The 17,430-nt window shown below is 35.9% G+C and overlaps 1 protein-coding gene across 1 annotated transcript in view; it reads right to left on the bottom strand.

Annotated features, from left to right (window-relative positions):
* The window catches only part of LOC149790744 (protein Wnt-10a-like), a 91,744-nt gene that overhangs the window by 32,814 nt on the left and 41,500 nt on the right, over nt 1-17,430 (bottom strand). The gene's annotated exons all lie outside the window — the stretch shown is intronic.

Genomic DNA, 17,430 nt, shown 5'->3' with positions numbered 1-17,430 from the left:
ATATATATATATATATATATATAGTTATCTCGGGCAGTTAGTTCTTAAAATGTGCGCATACTGCTCTGCAAGACAACCAGTGAGAACACAAATGTAATTATTTGTTTTAACTGAACATTAATGCTAACACCTCAGCACTATTAATAATAATTAGGAAGATGGAATTAATTGTACATTGTTGTGTCTCCTTTACTTTATAAATCGGTAAATGTAGATATCACAAGCAAGAATGATTTTTTTTTAACACAATCATAGCACACACAAACTGGAATGGCTATGTTACACTTTGCGAGTGTAGTATGTTGCTGGCAGCGTGTAGTTCAGTGACATATACTGCTTACACATTCAGCTAGTAAGGACATATCGTTACATAACTTTCAGCATGAGAACCAATAATTGATCCGTCCACATAGTCAAAACTCGTCTGCAGCATGCAAGTCCAAGTCAGATTCAGAATGACCAAGTTTGTAGACAGAGAACTAGATATGCATAGGATGTCTGTTATGTACCTATCGCCATTTTGGTACCCTGAATTCTTCAATGCCACTGGAGCGTACTTACAAGAACACGGTACCAGACAAGAAATTTATACTGAATTCCATACATTAGTGCGGGTAGTCTGAATTAGTCAAGACACGTCTTCATCATAAACTCTGAACTCAGACACAAAATTCACCAAGTTTTTACTTCTATAGCTTTCCGCGAAATAAACTTGGAATTACGGGAATTTCAGAGCTATCTTGGTATTATACGTTGTACAACATTATATTATGCAACTAACAAAAGACACTAAGTATGTGTTCTACTTTTGAAGTCTTCAGTCTTATTTCACAGATCGCTAACATCTCACCCTTGACCGCGTGGATTCAAGTGTCAGCTCTGCCATCGTGGGTATATATAAAAATTGCCTGCCAGTAGGTTCCCGTGGGTCTTTGGTTCTTACCGGATTCTTCCTCTATCAAATATACCTGCTGCCATATATGCCCAGTCATGTGATAACAAATGCCGTTTAACCCACAAAAACAAATCGATGAACTCATCTATGGATTTAGATAGCATTACAATCGCAGATCTCAGAACGTATTCCATGTGAAACGAATCAGCATTCGCCGAAATAACAAGCTAGATCACACAAAAACGTACATACAGACGAAGGACTCCGATTTACCTGCATCGACCAAAGTCTGAATCGAAAACATTTCCGTTGACCCCTTCATCTCTAATCACTTTAGGTGCGTTAACTGCCCGAAATATGGTCACCACACAGATGTAAGAGGATGCCAGTTTGCACCATGTGAGAGCGGGAGGATCATGATGGATCGATGTAAAAAGAAAAGATCACATGTGCTAATTTTCTGGGTGACAACAGTTCTTACTACAGATACTGCCCGGACGGTAGCACGACGCGATACGACGCAAGAAGCACCAAAACAGCAGGATATTGTCTGAGGCCAAAGCAGTACAGAATCCATGGTTCTACTCATCAGGGTCATAAAATATTACGCTAACGCGGCAAAAGTAGATTAAAGAAAACTTCCACGAACGCTGTCTGTAACCAAATAAACAAATGTATTGTCTTGATGCTTTCCAAAGCAGCGCTTGCATTCACGCAAACCGACAGTGGATCAAATAGTAAGAAAGAATTACTGAATGCAACAGTGTGACAAAGAAGAAACACAAGATAAATCTAATGAGATCTTGGCTGAAAAAGAGCAGCAAACCGTTGACATCAGTGGTCATGCTGGCTCAAAATGTAAAAAAAGATGTAAAAGATCTGTGGATTTAATACGAGTCGTGCCAAATAAAGATTAGGGGTCAGACCGAGAGACTTTATTCTGGATATACATGACTATATTAAAATCAAATTAACTATGCCTTGAATCTGTACGGTCCAATCTTCTTCAGATGCGTCATCCGATACACAGTCAGTAATTCCGACTTTGTCTGGGAGCCTTTCGAACTTCCCCCGCAGACAGCCGCAGTGTTGAGGCGAATAAAACATGGCTTGACCTCAGACAATCCATTTCAGTGCCACGAGAAAAAACACTATCCAATCAGTCCAAACCCAAACATAACGACGTTAAGCTAAAATACGAACAACTGTAACGAAAAAGGTTTCATTCTACCTTCTGGCATGCGACTTCGCCTCCATCTGAAAGCTTCAAACATCTCTCAAGCCAATACAAAACTTTTATTATCTCAGTAATTACCTTGATTATTCAAGCATCTAGAATGTGAATTTCATTTTTGCCTATTCCAAAGTCCACAAAAAAATCTTCTCGTTTTTCAGAGTGAAATCAACGAAGCCAGAACCTGCTGTCGTGGCCAAACATCTCTATATACAGATGGTTCCAAAGACGAAGATACGGTGGTAGACGAAATTGCAGAATCCACCATACTATCTGTATAATCAGTCATCGGATACTCCTTTTATATTGCAGACAGAAATGACAGCCACGCTCATAGTTTTGAAATAAATTGCTATCTCTCAACAAATACATTTCATTATTTTATCAGGTTCCTTTCTATCCGAAACGCAAAGCAAAATGTAGCATTTGACAATCCAGTAATATCCCTTCATACAGAAACATGACTTTTCATCAAATCAGGAAAACAATATATTTTATTGTTGGTTGCCTAGATGTATTGGTTTTGATAGTTATGAAAAGGCAGATAAATGAGCCAACGCTGTCTTACAGTCACCCGTCTCTAAAATGACGACGCCATAGAGCAACTTAAAGAGTTACAATCAATGGAGATTATTCTCGTTATCGTTTCGTAAAATATTTGAAATGAAAACTCCACAAATAGGTTTCGTGACAACAAACCCCTTACTCGAAGGTGGCATACGGAACAAAAAGGATTGACAAGTTAGTATCGTATGGTACACATACACATCTGACCCATGCTTAACCCACGAAGGGTACACCAAATGTGTACCTTGCCAGTGTCCACTGACTGTGACAGTGGCTCATGTGCACGTGTAGTGTGGCTCATGTGCACGTGTAGTGTAGTCATAAATATTTCTGTATGTAAACTCGATGAATAGGATTCGATCTTATTTGGCTTTATGTTATTTCGTATACTCTATAACATAATTTTACATGTTAATCTGTTATATTTTATCTGTACGATAATATATTTGCTGTTACTCGGACGGCTTTAGTTTTCAAACGATTTTAGCAAGTTTAGTGCTTCAAGGCATTTTATAGCCAGAATACCATTGATGTGCCAGTAAACTACATACATACATACATACATACATACATACATACATACATACATACATACATGCATGCATGCATGCTTGTACGCACGTACGCATGCCTACCTACCTACCTACCTACATAGCACCACCGAAAAATGAGAACAAAATGGTCAAAACTTTTTGCAACTTAAACTGAATTATCTATTTAAAAAATATGTACTACATCAGTCATTTTGTCCCTTCCCTGTTGTGGCATCGGTCCAAATGAACGCGAAACCTTGCTATAAAATTATGCGAATTTCACCATCTGGATCTAACAGGCTGGTTGGCTTTAAAAACAAATTAACACGATGACTAACAAGCGATCGGTCACTATAGCATCGCTGTAGGGGTAAGCGAATAAAACTGCTTGTTCCCTGCAACACATGAATAATAACGTTAGCAGTTTTAAACATAATTTGATACGTAGAGGAAATTAGGTCGCGCTTGCCTATGCTACCAATACTCAAGCGTAACAAACTGGTCTATCCTTTCTAGTCCAACAGACTAAATTACAAAATCGCCTCGAAACCAGAAATAGAGCTCCCGTGCCCTATTAAAAATTCTGAAAGATTTGCAATGGCCAATTCGAGGGTAAATACACATCTTGATAGCTGCATTAATTTGCAAGCCAAAAATGTATGGCTTTGTCTTCTTCATACTTCACAACAAAACTCGATCATATTCAAACTCCATAGACAAATTCTAACGCTTAATTTACAAAATTATAACTTTAGCTTGAAACCGATTTTTATATATGCAATTTTACATTTAACTGAACATTTTCTATATTTTAAAACGAGCAAGTGTTGTGTTCGTTGTTGCTAGAATTTTGTATACAAACCGGATGACACACATTAATAGTGTAGTGTCACGCTGCGTTTCGAATTATTTAATGTACGGCTGTATAGCTAACAATCTTTTGTAGTATGAACTTTAACACCTCAGGCCAAAGGGGATTCCAATAGAAGAATGACAAACCATTTAATTGGTTTTGAAACGAAAGACAGCTACATGCGCTGTTTATAATGATATCAAATAGATGTTAATTGGCCATCCTGTGCAGCAATTGTTAAAACGATGTACGTTGTTAAAAGTAACAGTTACTAGACTGAAATCCTAGCGGAGCAGTACCCGTATGTGCCCGGAGACACGTTTTTTGTCCCCTTACAGTTGACTGTTGACGGAGAATGCGCTATCATACGCTCAGAGGACAATATTAAATTTGATCCCACTCTGAAGGCTCTTAGACAATCAGATTCAATAAATTATACAACGTATTTATTTGTTAACTGTTACCTGTAGACTTTTATTAGCAAACTGTTTAATAAATTTCATACAACATGATTGAGCCGCTTATAGCACGAATCAGGTATATTGGTGTAGCTACGTATACATATATAGGATAAATCCTTGTATAACAATGTAGTGTGAATTAGGAGAGATTCAAGACACAACTATATCCACACGTGTAAGTTTGCACCGACACGCTGACATTTTCCAGGAAATATCCTTAGCAAGCATCTTAACAAATAACCTTAAAATCAAAGTTAGAATTGTTGAAACAATAAAAAGAATGGTTCAGAGACCCTTCCATCCTGGCACTCAGTTTTAGAATGACCTCGAACCCGAACCCTGAAATTCGAATTTAAAATCATTGTTAAAACTGACACTGCCAACGCTATTTTGTAGGTTGAAGTCAGTCACAGCCCGAACGGTCGTATGCTGTCAGAAAGGAAACTTTTTGATGCTTTGCGATGAATACTATAACACTGGTCGGGTATTTTAATTTTTATAAAAATTATTTTAAAAAAATATGTAAAAAATCAGACACAACAAACGATGTATATCGTATGCTTACTCTGGTATACTTTCACTCAAATGTTAGGCGAAATATATTCTTTTAGGTCTGCAAAAACCCGTAACACAAAAGCACACCAATTTACCATGAAAAGAAAGAAAGCATAAATACATGAATTACTACGAAGGAAAGGAGGAACACGAAGAGAAGAAAATAATTACGCCTAGAGGTGGCCATTGAAAATAATATTATGTATTTCCTCCACTTTTACGTCGTACTATAAAGTATAACAGACAACTAATCGAACACAAACTAAATTTTGTGTGGCATTCTTCCCAAGAAGAAAGTTTGTTAAACCAGGGCTGTTATTTCGCACCCTTACAAAAGGATAGCACGAACAAATCTGCACCAAATACGTTCACATACGAGACAAAGAAACTACGATTCTGGGAAAACGAAAAACAACAAACGTATCCAAGTAAGACGATAGCCACGATAGAGTTTGTTTCAAACTATAGTTGCCTAAAGAACAGCACATATTTATTTTAAGCTTTCATCGGTAACGCTGATCCATTAACCAGCACTTCATAGGCTGACTGTTTCGTCCATTCCAACACTTTTTCATCTTTTTTTTCTTCAAAGTATAGGCGGATACAGCTATTTTTGGAGGGTGTGGGAGGTATGATCTATGATCAGAAAGAGATACCGAAAAGTTCTACAATTTTAACTGGACAATATGGCGCTCTGTAAATTCGTGTTTTTCAAAGGGTTAAAAAATTGTTTTAAAAGAAAACGAATTTCCCAGGTATTTCTCACTGATTATACTGGCATTTTAATAATGACCCGTATATCTTAAGTATTTTTAATATAACTTTTAATTCCCTTTATTTTGGCGTTTGATTGATGGGTGTATTTTTGAGTAATAGGGTATAAAACTTGGCTATGCTTCAGATGTGCACCTATCATGAAATTTCTAGTTCCGCTTGGTCATTTTCACTTCTTGGACTTCAGAGGTAAAGTGTTAAAAAAAACAAACAACAAAAAACAGTGCCAGTAAATTATTTAAGTTTTGTACATTTGGTCACTCCTTCACTGCTCTTTTAGAAACTGGCACCGTCTGGTTTGGCGAATTCATTTTCCCAATTTTAATAACAACTGAATATGGTGTATGTTAGACAAACTCATGCTGATTTTTGTTTTAGCACATGGGAGCAGTCATTTTAGTCAGCTGTGTGCTTAGATCATGTACAATTTCCATTAGTACAATATCGAACAAAATTCAACCACAGTACATGAAAGTAACATAGAGGTGTGCCAACATTCTCTCCATTGTGCATGTTGCAAATGCAAACAACTTAAATTTACACCTACCACACTCTCAAAAGGGGATCGATTGAACACTCAGCCCCCCCCCCACTTGACCATTGAAAGTAGTACCGTATATATTTGCGTTTATGTAGGATTCAAGAGTAGACTGTATAGGCTTAGATCTGATGTCGCAAAATGAATCAACAGTGTAAATGTCATAGATTTTGATCTGATGTCGCAAAATGAATCAACGGTGTAAACGTCATAGATTTAGATCTGATGTCGCAAAATGAATCAACGGTGTAAACGTCATAGATTTAGATCTGATGTCACAAAATGAATCAACGTGTAAACGTCATAGATTTAGATCTGTTTTCGCAAAATGAGCCGGCAGATCTGTTTCTGTACCTGATTTGTGGACGCATAATGCGCCGACAGATCTGAATATATGCTGTTTAGCTGGTGAACCCATCCTATAAAAGAGTATAGACGATATTCCAAGCTGTCACATACCTCATGCAGGCAATATTTATATATTAAATAGTTTTTACAAGAACCTTTACGCCGCCAATATGCCATGATTAAATCCAGCTATATCTATATGTATGTGAGAATGTCGGAATAAATGTGGTTTGAATTTACTTTGAAGGAATATATTCAAAATCATTATCATTTAATTTTCAACATGATGAGGAAAACTCTATATTTTTGATTTTGTTTCTTTCGTGGCAAAAAATCGTCCGACATTGTTCAAAAGCATGAATTCGGAACAGAGAACAGATTAAAATTTTGATTTGAAATTTCAATGCTGTCAAAGTCCATCTCATACTATAATTTGAAATTTCATTTGCTGTAAAAGTCCGTCTTATGCGATAATTTGGAATTTCATTTTCTGTTAAAGTCCATCTCATACTATAATTTGACATTTCATTTGCTGTCAAAGTCCATCTCATGCTATAATTAGAAATTTCATTTTCTGTCAAAGTCCATCTCATACTATAATTTGGAATTTCATTTTCTGTTAAAGTCCATCTCATACTATAATCTGACATTTCATTTGCTGTCAAAGTCCATCTCATACTATGATCTGAAATTTCATTTTGCTGTCAAAGTCCATCTCATACTATAATTAGAAATTTCATTTGCTGTCAAAGTAAATCTATACTATAATTTGAAATTTCATTTGCTGTAAAAGTCCATCTCATACTATAATTAGAAATTTCATTTGCTGTCAAAGTCCATCTCATACTATAATACAATAATTTCAATATCTAATGGCATTTTTAAATTTTAGCCTTTTTCTTTTTTGTTATTTATTTCTACTTAAGTGGAACTGACAGTAAGCCATGCCTACAAAGATAAATCCACCTTTAACTTTACATGTAATACTTTAATACAGTTTAATTAAATTTAAATAATGCCTAATATTTATTTTCTCAACATTGTATACAACATATGCACATTGAATATTGATTGTAATAAGAATAAATGAAAATTCGCGCTTCTCAATTTCACGAAAAACCTCGAAAACGTGACTCAGATTCAGTGTCCCTTTCTTTGTCCCTCTTTCTCTTTCTTTCTTTCTTTCTTTCTTTCCTTCTTTCTTTCTTTCTTTCTTTCTTTCTTCTAAAACATGATAATGTTACTGTTGCATACACACAATCTTGATTTTTGTGGAGTACATATTATCGTTAAGCGAAAACTATACATCAAGTTATTTTAGGACGTTACATTTTCAAATTGTATCCATCGACTAGACAACCATAAACGGCCCTGAAGGAGAATGACACGCATCAAATACCAGAAAAACAGGGGATTAGGTCTCAAATACCGTGCATGACTAATAGTAGAAAACGTGATGATAGCGACGATTGTAGTTGGGGGCCTAATCTTGTGTGTATCTGAAACAAAATAGTTGAAATATTTCATTGACTGATTTGTGTTTATTAGCGTGTTACAGCGTTGACAAAAATTCTTTGATCTTTAAAAATAAAACACTAAACGTGCATTCACTGAGAATAATCGTGGGAGGGTATTACCTAAACTTTTTCGTCTCAGCTTTTTCTGTGGTTTGACAGCGGAAGTGGTCAATATTACGTGCCTGAAATCGGAAAATCCTTTCTATGGGCATTTTTCAGAATGATGTCATCAGCGGCCTAAATAGATTTCAACTAAGAGACTACAATATTGATTATAGTATATGTGTGAAGACCAAAATGCCTCTCTAGAAAACAAAAAAACGTACGCCATGAGAAGGAACAGACAACATCTTTTCTGTCAATGAATTCTCCCATTATTAGTTTAACTCAGCGCCCATGACTTCAGTTTGTGTATTAGTACAAATTCCTATTCCTGCGGTCAAGGAAATAGTTTGGTTTGGTAAATGCCGATTATAAATTTCCCATGTATTAATGTCATTTATTGTGCATTCAATGTGCCAAAATTAGAGAGGAGAGCCAAGACAAAGAAATCGACCATGGAAGAAAATTGGTTGAAGGGCGAGCGAGAATGAGTTTTAAGAAAAATAGCCAGTAGACACTCTAAACAGAAGAAGAAGGAAAAAAAAAAAAAGAAACCAAAAGAGGAGAAGTTAGAAAGCATGTCCGTTCCTATACGCAGCGGATCAAAGATACAAAATGGAGGCTTTGCCACATCGATTGTGAAGAACGATGATAACGTAGTATAATCGACAAAAGATCTGGAACCATTGATTGTCAAGACACCAAGGATGAAGTCCCAGGATGAGCAGTGTCGCATCCGTGACTTATGGCACTACTTAGAATCAGGCCACGGAAATGCCCATGTGGTGGACTTCGGTAATACGACCAAAAGGACCGATGACAATGCAGTCACTCAAGGAAAGGCAAGTATACAACGTGCCTACGACGTCATCGCACGTGCCACTGCAGGTTCTGGTAGTAGATTAAGGTATGATTTTGTATCTTCTGCTGACAGCAGAAAGAAACAATGTTGTTAAAGCCGATAAAGAAACTGTGCAGATCCATCCAGTCGCAGTAGTTTCCTTTGAGCAGATAATAACCAGATCCACAACTTGCGTTTTCAGCAATTGTTTTACCGAGGCTGACGGATTAAAGCCAAGGCTTTGTATGACTGGCAACTTCACACTTATGACAAAGTACACAAGGCATTCAAGTCCGATATCACTGAAGCATCTCTCGGTTAATTGAGCAACAGCTTTCAACGGAGAAAGCTTCATCATTAAGATGTTGGACGTAGATGACGTCAGCAGAAAGGTTTATGTCACAGTCATTGAGGAATGCGTAAAATTAGATGGTCATTTCCAGTGGCACGTGGAGGTTTCCATCTGGTTTTCAAGGAGCAAGGTTGTCTGTTCTATTTCTAACGGAAATCAAAGAGAGCCTTAGATGTGTCTCCCAAAATCTTAAGCAAAAATCAATCAAAGCATTAATTCAATCATAGTAGAATTTATGAGACACTGCATATTGTAACAAAGTACATGTGTTAAGGTGCTATATTTGACTTTATTTCTTTGACGTTTGATTTCTAAGTTTAAGAATTAAAGAACAGAGTTACTGTTCTTGAACCCTTTTCAGTTATTTCTTGTTTTCGTGTAAAAACACGATCCCCACCCACCTATGACTTGTTCGTGTTTATGTGAGTTTTACAATAATAAAACAATATTCTTCAACGAAATTACCTTCATTTCAGTATAAGTTTGTGCAATGTCATTTATTAATGACAAGCTAACCATCGTTTAGAAAATATATCGAAAATGGTATCAGTTCATACCCATATGAAAAATCCCGTATATCAATGATTTACGAGACAAAAACTTGGATGCTGCTGTTCGCTATTAGAAAAGATGCAGATAGCTCCAGTTTTGGATTTCGAAATATATTATTACTATAATTTTTATATAATTATTGAAAGATAAATAACGCTCAGCTTTGGAGATCTCAATATATTTTGATATAGAGCAGTTGAGGGTGGGGGTTGGGGTCGTTATCCGATTGTACAAGGCCAGCCAAAAGTTGTGTTTAATTTGCTAAACCACATAAATTAGATATCCGAACACAAAATTAAAAGTGGTATTTATTTTTATTTGATTTCTGCATTTCCCCTTTCAGATGTCAGTAATAGAAACATGTGTAATATTGCATACAGTAGACCACCCAATCCAACCAACTCTCCTTAGTTTGTACAGCTGTCGTGTTAATACAGTACATGAGGGCGTATGCTCTTATTGCGAAGTTTCCAACCGTATATAAGCATCGGATGTGCAAGGAAGTATCAGAAGTTTATACAACACAAATGCAAACATTGAAAGGGTTATTTGGCAAATGAATGAGAGTCAGACTCAAGGGTCATAGGTTCGATACACACACAGGACAGCCTGGGTCGGCTGCTGCATTCTGTTCTTTGGAACGCAATTAGAGCACATTTATTCTGCATGATGGAGACAATAACGCGCTAGAATTACCCGTTAAAACAAACAAACAAAATGGATTATTCCGATACGTATCTTTACTTACATACCTGATATCTGAAACAAAAGATTTCATAACTTAAGGAGCATCTCTCTCTCTCTCTCTCTCTCTCTCTCTCTCTCTCTCTCTCTCTCTCTCTCTCTCTCTCTCTCTCTATATATATATATATATATATATATATATATATATATATATATATATATATATATATATATATATATATATATATATATGTGTGTGTGTGTATGTGTGTGTGTGTGTGTGTGTGTGTGTGTGTCTGTTTTGTAACCCCTTTTAACAGCCACCGTGCACAACATATAGAAAGTAGCTCGTATGTTTTGTCATATCGGTGTAATCAGATGTAAAAATTTAAAACGCATATCATGAAAAATCTTGAAGCAATTTTGAAATTAATTCAGCTTTATTTACCAAACAAGCTATTCTTTACTAGCTTGAAACAACACCTGTATTCATTCTTGTATCATAGGTTACAGCATTTTTGTATGATCTTTATGAAACAATAGTATTGTTATACATCAAAACAAAAAAATCTTGCTCGCTAAAAATCATTCATCTCGTCTACCATATGTTTCATTCTAAATATTTATTCAGGTTCGTATGGCTCTGGAAAGTTTTAATGACAAACGTTTAAAAAATCAACAGTGAGACAATACACTTTAGACTAAAAAAATAGAATATCATTTATGGTTTCAAAAGGGTCAAAGTCAGTAGGAAAAACTTTGCAATGTCAACGTGGTAGGGGGAGTGAGGAGGGGCCAATTATATTTTCATGGCTTCTTTCTTTAAGCAGCTTGCCAACACAGGAATGGCTTTAATATAATTTGCTCCTTCTGCTGCTCTCGTTTGTATTTATTTATCACTCCAATACAAGTGCACAGTATTCTGTGGTTTTTATTAATACCCTATACATTTCTTAAGTGAAGTAAACAAGATGTTTGATGTTCGTCAAGTGTACAAAGTAGTGGATTTTGGAGCACTTGATTTTCTGCCAAATTTGTTATGAACGTCACGCCTTGCATTAGGTACAAATCAGTCAGTATGTATGTTCCCTTTGCCTTCCTCCAGACATGATGCAACCAAAAGAAATGTGTAATATGTTCTTAAGGAAAAATGTACACTTTCCAATATTTTTAATTGGAGATAAGAAGTATTGTGTGTTTGATTTGCAGTTCTGCCAAACTTCAAGTTCCAGCATCTTCAATCCAATTGGCAACCATTACATTAATTTAAATAGACAGATACCTTGTACTACCTACAACAACCTTACTTCCTTGTAGCTGAAAAATTTGCTGGAGGGTTTCGCAAAGTCCAAATAAAAATAATAGGTAGAAATGAGGGAAGGTACAAATCATTTCGAGTTGGCATCTCATTTCCCAGTATGATGGCTTTTAACATCCGGTTATTTTAAGATAAGGCGCTCACTCAACTTGGGTGAATACTCGGTTTTCATCCTTGTTGCTATTATAACATTTTGGACCTAATTTCTGGTACCAACTGCATCATACACAACCTTAAGTTTCTAAAGCTCTGAAATTTCAATATCACTATACTGTATTGTTATGTATGTTTGATTTAATTTATTTTATTTAATTTAATTGTTTGTAAGTTTTAAAATCTTTTTATTTTAATTTCATTACATGTCAAAGTAATGTAATTTTTTTTACTAGGAATTTGATATTTTCCAGAAATCAGTTTGACCTGACTGTTTAGTTGAAAACACCTAAAAATAGAACATTATTTTTCTGTTGACCTAGTTCCTGACCTTGATAGAGAATCAAGTAAAAAACTTCTTTTTTAATTCATTCGTAATGTGTTAATAATAATAGTGAACTCGAGGCTGACTGGAACAACGTGACTTTAGACGTGAATACTTCTACGCTTTTCTCGAAATTCTGGAGGGTAGACCCTCATCCGGGAATGTCAAGATACGGTATAACTTTTGTCTATAGAGAACTTTGTCAGTCGGGGTTCTAAGCACTGGGACGTAATGCGTTTTGTTTTTTCTGTTGTGACCAGTTGAGTTATATTTTAAACTTTCTTCAAACTATTTGAATTCCAAAAGATTAATTTGTTTCTCTGGAAATATTTGAGTGCGCATACAGAATTCTTGGACAAAGACATTTCTTTAAATTTTATCCGGAAATTCAAACACCGGAATATTGTTTGTGGATCAACAAAGAACTGTAGACACGCCCGTAATATAAAGGCTACAGTACACGTCATCGCCTTCTATTTTTGACTTTTAGTCGGGACTCGAACTCAAATGTCATCAAAATCTTTTCATTACTAGGACTTCGTGGATTATTCTTGGAATATTTCTGAATTTGATTTCTTAAACCGTTCTTTCCTTTCATTCTTACATTGTTTTTTCCAGGGAAATAAATTATTTGTTAAATTTTAGAAAGCTTTTTGTTTTCACTGTTTCTTTGTTACTGTTTATTAGAGCCTAAACACGTAGCAGCATAGAAAAGTGAAGAGAGAAAAAAGGCCCTTCTTTGGTTCAAAATCGGGGTGATAACATAAAAGACTTGGTATTTCATCTCATTAAAAATGGTTGACTTTGGGAATGGTACGAAAAACACTCAGGGTTGTGTACTGCACTTAAACTGAACAGTGTCGTAGTTGTGTTAAGTCCATTGTCTGTCATAAAAAGTAACCAACGCCGCTAAGGGCTATGTTCTTATTTAAACAAGAAAAATGAAGAAGATACTACGGAACACCCGAACTGAAATCGATCAAGCTAGAACCTTAATAACATTTTAATCGCTGTCCAATTTATTTTCAACAACCTGCTGACCAATTAACCTCAAGCAATGGCTAATCCGTTCTGAAATATCTTTTTAATCTGCCTTTGTGTTGTTCAAACACGAGTGGCGTATAAGGTTACACTTGCAATTAATTGACTTTAATAATCAAAAGAATGATGCTACATAAATACACTATAGCTTCATCCTTTGTATGCCGGGCCCACGTGACAAATTGGGGAGAGCTATATTTCAGAGCACTCAAATCTCACCGAAAACACTTGTATATATGAAAAAGAGGCAGAAATAACTGTTCATTCAGCCGTATTAAGCTTTCTAAAATAGGTTTTGTGTTCGAAATAAATTAATAATTCATACCAAGTTCCGCTACTTCGTGTAACACAGATTGACTGTATCGATTGTTTCTGTGCCAAACGCATGACCATGCACTGAATTTTAGTACACATGACTATCGTTTTTGACCTTCGAATATAGGCCTATATGTTACAAACTGAGCGAAATATTTTCCTGCTGTTTGATTTAAGATTATAGTTTTAGGTGCTTTTTTTGGTTGTATTACCCGCCCTCCAGTAATCAGAGCACCATGTTCCTTGAGCCAGCGAAGATCATACTGGTGCTTCAACCATGCTCTCGTGCGGCTCTGAGAAATCAACGCGAACTGAGAGTTTCGTAAAGGTCTATAGACGTTTGCGTAATTTCTACAAAGAGGCATAGAGAAAAGACTTAGATTATGAACTTTCAAACCTTTTATATTTTACTTATTGTTTTGGAATAGCATCGCAGTAACAGGATATGTAATAATCCGACAAATTAGACCCACAAGTCCGTGTTGATAATGATGGACGATTTGTTGATATCATGTCAAGGTTCATTAAAACGTGCAATTGTGATGCATGAAAATCAGTTCGAAACACAAACACAAGATTAGAAACTTACCGGTATTTGGTAACAGCCGTATTTATCACGAAATTCAAAATGGCCATAGGGTTGTGCTCAGCCAACAGTTGCTCGAGAGACGCGAGAAATATCGGCGAGTGCTTAAAATCTACCTACACAGTATGTTGAGGACAGATTTATCTGCCAACATTTCCTCGATTTTATGAATAGGCGCTATTAGGCTCACAAATAATGCATCGTTATGAAAACAGATTTGGGGTCTGATTTATCGGACTAGACGTGTAATAAAGGTATTCACTTTTGCACGAAAATGTTGCCAATCATTAGACGGCAACATTCGCCTAATGATGTCATAGCTGAGATGCACGGAACATTGCAAAAACAGACAACCACTTCTAAAACACATACAAAAGAACTCTGAATGTAATGCCATTGCACGTGTGGTGTCGATTTTCACTGTACGATAGAGAGTGTGCATTTGTTGGAGACGGATAAAGAAAAAAAAAAGAAAGCAGAAGCAAGCAACACTAAACAGTAACAACCAAGCTGCACAGACGTTTACCAGACTCTCGCTCGAATTCGCAAAGTCATGCAAGAGTCTGGTTGAACGAGACAAGAAGAATCATGCATCTTCGCCGTCTTCGTGTACACATGTTTAGTTGACGAAGATACTTTACGTTAGTATTGTTTTCAAACATACCGCCTACTAATAAATCGATATTCCCAATCCTTTTAATAATAATAACACTTCAACTGTACAGCGAGAATAAAGTTCATTATTATTATTGTTATTATTATTATTATTATTAGTAGTAGTAGTAGTAGTAGTAGTAGTAGCAGTAGTAGTAGTAGTAGTAGGAGTAGTAGTAGTAGCAGCAGCAGCAACCACAACAACAGCAGACATAGAAACAGAAGTATATCGAGATAACGTTATATGAAAATAAATCTTCTCACGAGTAAGTTTTCAAATTCAATCAATGATTTTTTTAAAAACATGTTTTAAATTTATATTCATTTATATCTTAGAATAATATTTTATGGCACAGGCAAATTCCTCTTCCCAAAATTGAAAGATTTTTTTTCATAACATATGTCTGCATGCCTACAATAATCACTATGAAACAGAGGGCGCTTTGTTCTTTTATTTGTTTATCGATGGATAAACTCGTGTGATTTTAGGAACATTATCTGACCCTGGAACAGATCTAGGATAATCAGTTGAACCCAAGACTTGCCTTTCAACAAGATCAGGAAATTGAGTGTGGAGCTTATTTGAAGAAAGCCTTAAGTCAATTAAACAAGCAAACAAAAATAAAGAGACGACCATATTTCCCAGAGCATTTTAAGTGCCGTCTTTACCAAGTCTATTCACTGTTCCCTAAAAGAGTGTATTTAATATTAATTAGATCTTTTCTGTTTATTTATAAGGTAATCGTACGAAGAGGGCACTCTTGGTTTCGTGTACATAACACATACTGTCACTAATATAAATGATCTAGTCTTGTCGAGTTTACTGATGGCACAGAAGTCGGAGCTTCTTATAAATGGCCCAGAAGTCGAGGCTTCTTACAAATGGTTCAGAAGTCGGGGCTTCCTACGGATGGCTTAGACGTCGGGGCATCTTACAATTCGTTCAGAAGTAGAGGCTTCTTACTAATGGATCAGAAGTCAGGGACTTCTTACTAACAGATCAGAAGTCGAGAATTCTTACTACAGGCTCAGAAGTCTGGGCTTCTTACTAATAGCTCAGAAGTCGGGGCTTCTCACTAATGTATCAGATGTCATGTCTTGTTACTACTAGTTCAGAAGTCGGGGCTTCTTACTAATAGCTCAGAAGTCGGGGCTTCTTATTAATAGTTTAGAAGTCGGTGCCTCTTACTAATGGCTCTGAGGTGGTGCTTCTTACTAATAGTTCAGAAGTCGGGGCTTCTTTTCAATGGCTAAGAAGTCGGGGCTTCTTAGTAGTGGCTCAGAAGTCGGGGCTTTTTACTAATGGCTCAGAAGTCGGAGCTTCTCATTAATAGTTTAGAAGTTGGTGCCTCTTACTAATGGCTCTGAGGTGGTGCTTCTTACTAATAGTTCAGAAGTCGAGGCTTCTTTTTAATGGCTAAGAATTCGGGGCTTCTTACTAATAGCTCAGAAGTTGGGGCTTCTTACTGATAGCTCAGAAGCCAGGGCTACTTCCCAGTTTCATTTGCTAAGATCATTGAAAGTACATTCAATTCAAATTGAGAGTCAAACGCTCTGTGAATGTCACGTGACCACCAGTGACGACTCATTTAGTGATCATAGTTCCTGTATGTATGTATGTATGTATGTATGTATGTATGTGTGTGTATGTATGCATGTATTTGTGTATGTATGTATGCATGTATGTATTTGTGTATGTATGTATGCATGTATTTGTGTATGCATGTATGTATGCATGCATGTATGTATGTATGTATGTATGTATGTATGTATGTGTGTGTGTATGTATGTATGTGTCTGTATGTATGCATGTATTTGTGTATGTATGTATGCATGTATTTGTGTATGTATGTATGTATGTATGTATGTATGTATTTATGTATGTATGTATGTATTTGTGTATGCATGTATGTATGTATGCATGCATGCATGTATGTATGTATTTATGTATGTATTAGGCTTAACCGCACATCAGCACAATCTTGGCTATAAAAAGTGCCACATGAAACTTGGGTAGCACAAAATTGTAATGGTAAACAAAACTGCTAAAATAATTTGTAAGATAACCCTACTGAAAAAAATAAGCACATATACCTACAAGATTCAATACAACAGTAAATATAAATACATTATTTTCCAAGATATAGAAATTAAAACAAAAAGGTAAAAGAGAATATGGTTTGCCATAGGTGAACACAAAGACAATAAATGTATAACCATGTTAAAAGCAGT

The sequence above is a fragment of the Sinohyriopsis cumingii genome, chromosome 10, assembly GCF_028554795.1.
Source record: "Sinohyriopsis cumingii isolate HCF-2022 chromosome 10, ASM2855479v2, whole genome shotgun sequence".
NCBI lineage: Eukaryota > Metazoa > Mollusca > Bivalvia > Unionida > Unionidae > Sinohyriopsis > Sinohyriopsis cumingii.
The sequence above is the reverse complement of the archived record's forward strand: the minus strand, read 5'-3'. Positions and strand labels throughout refer to the sequence as shown.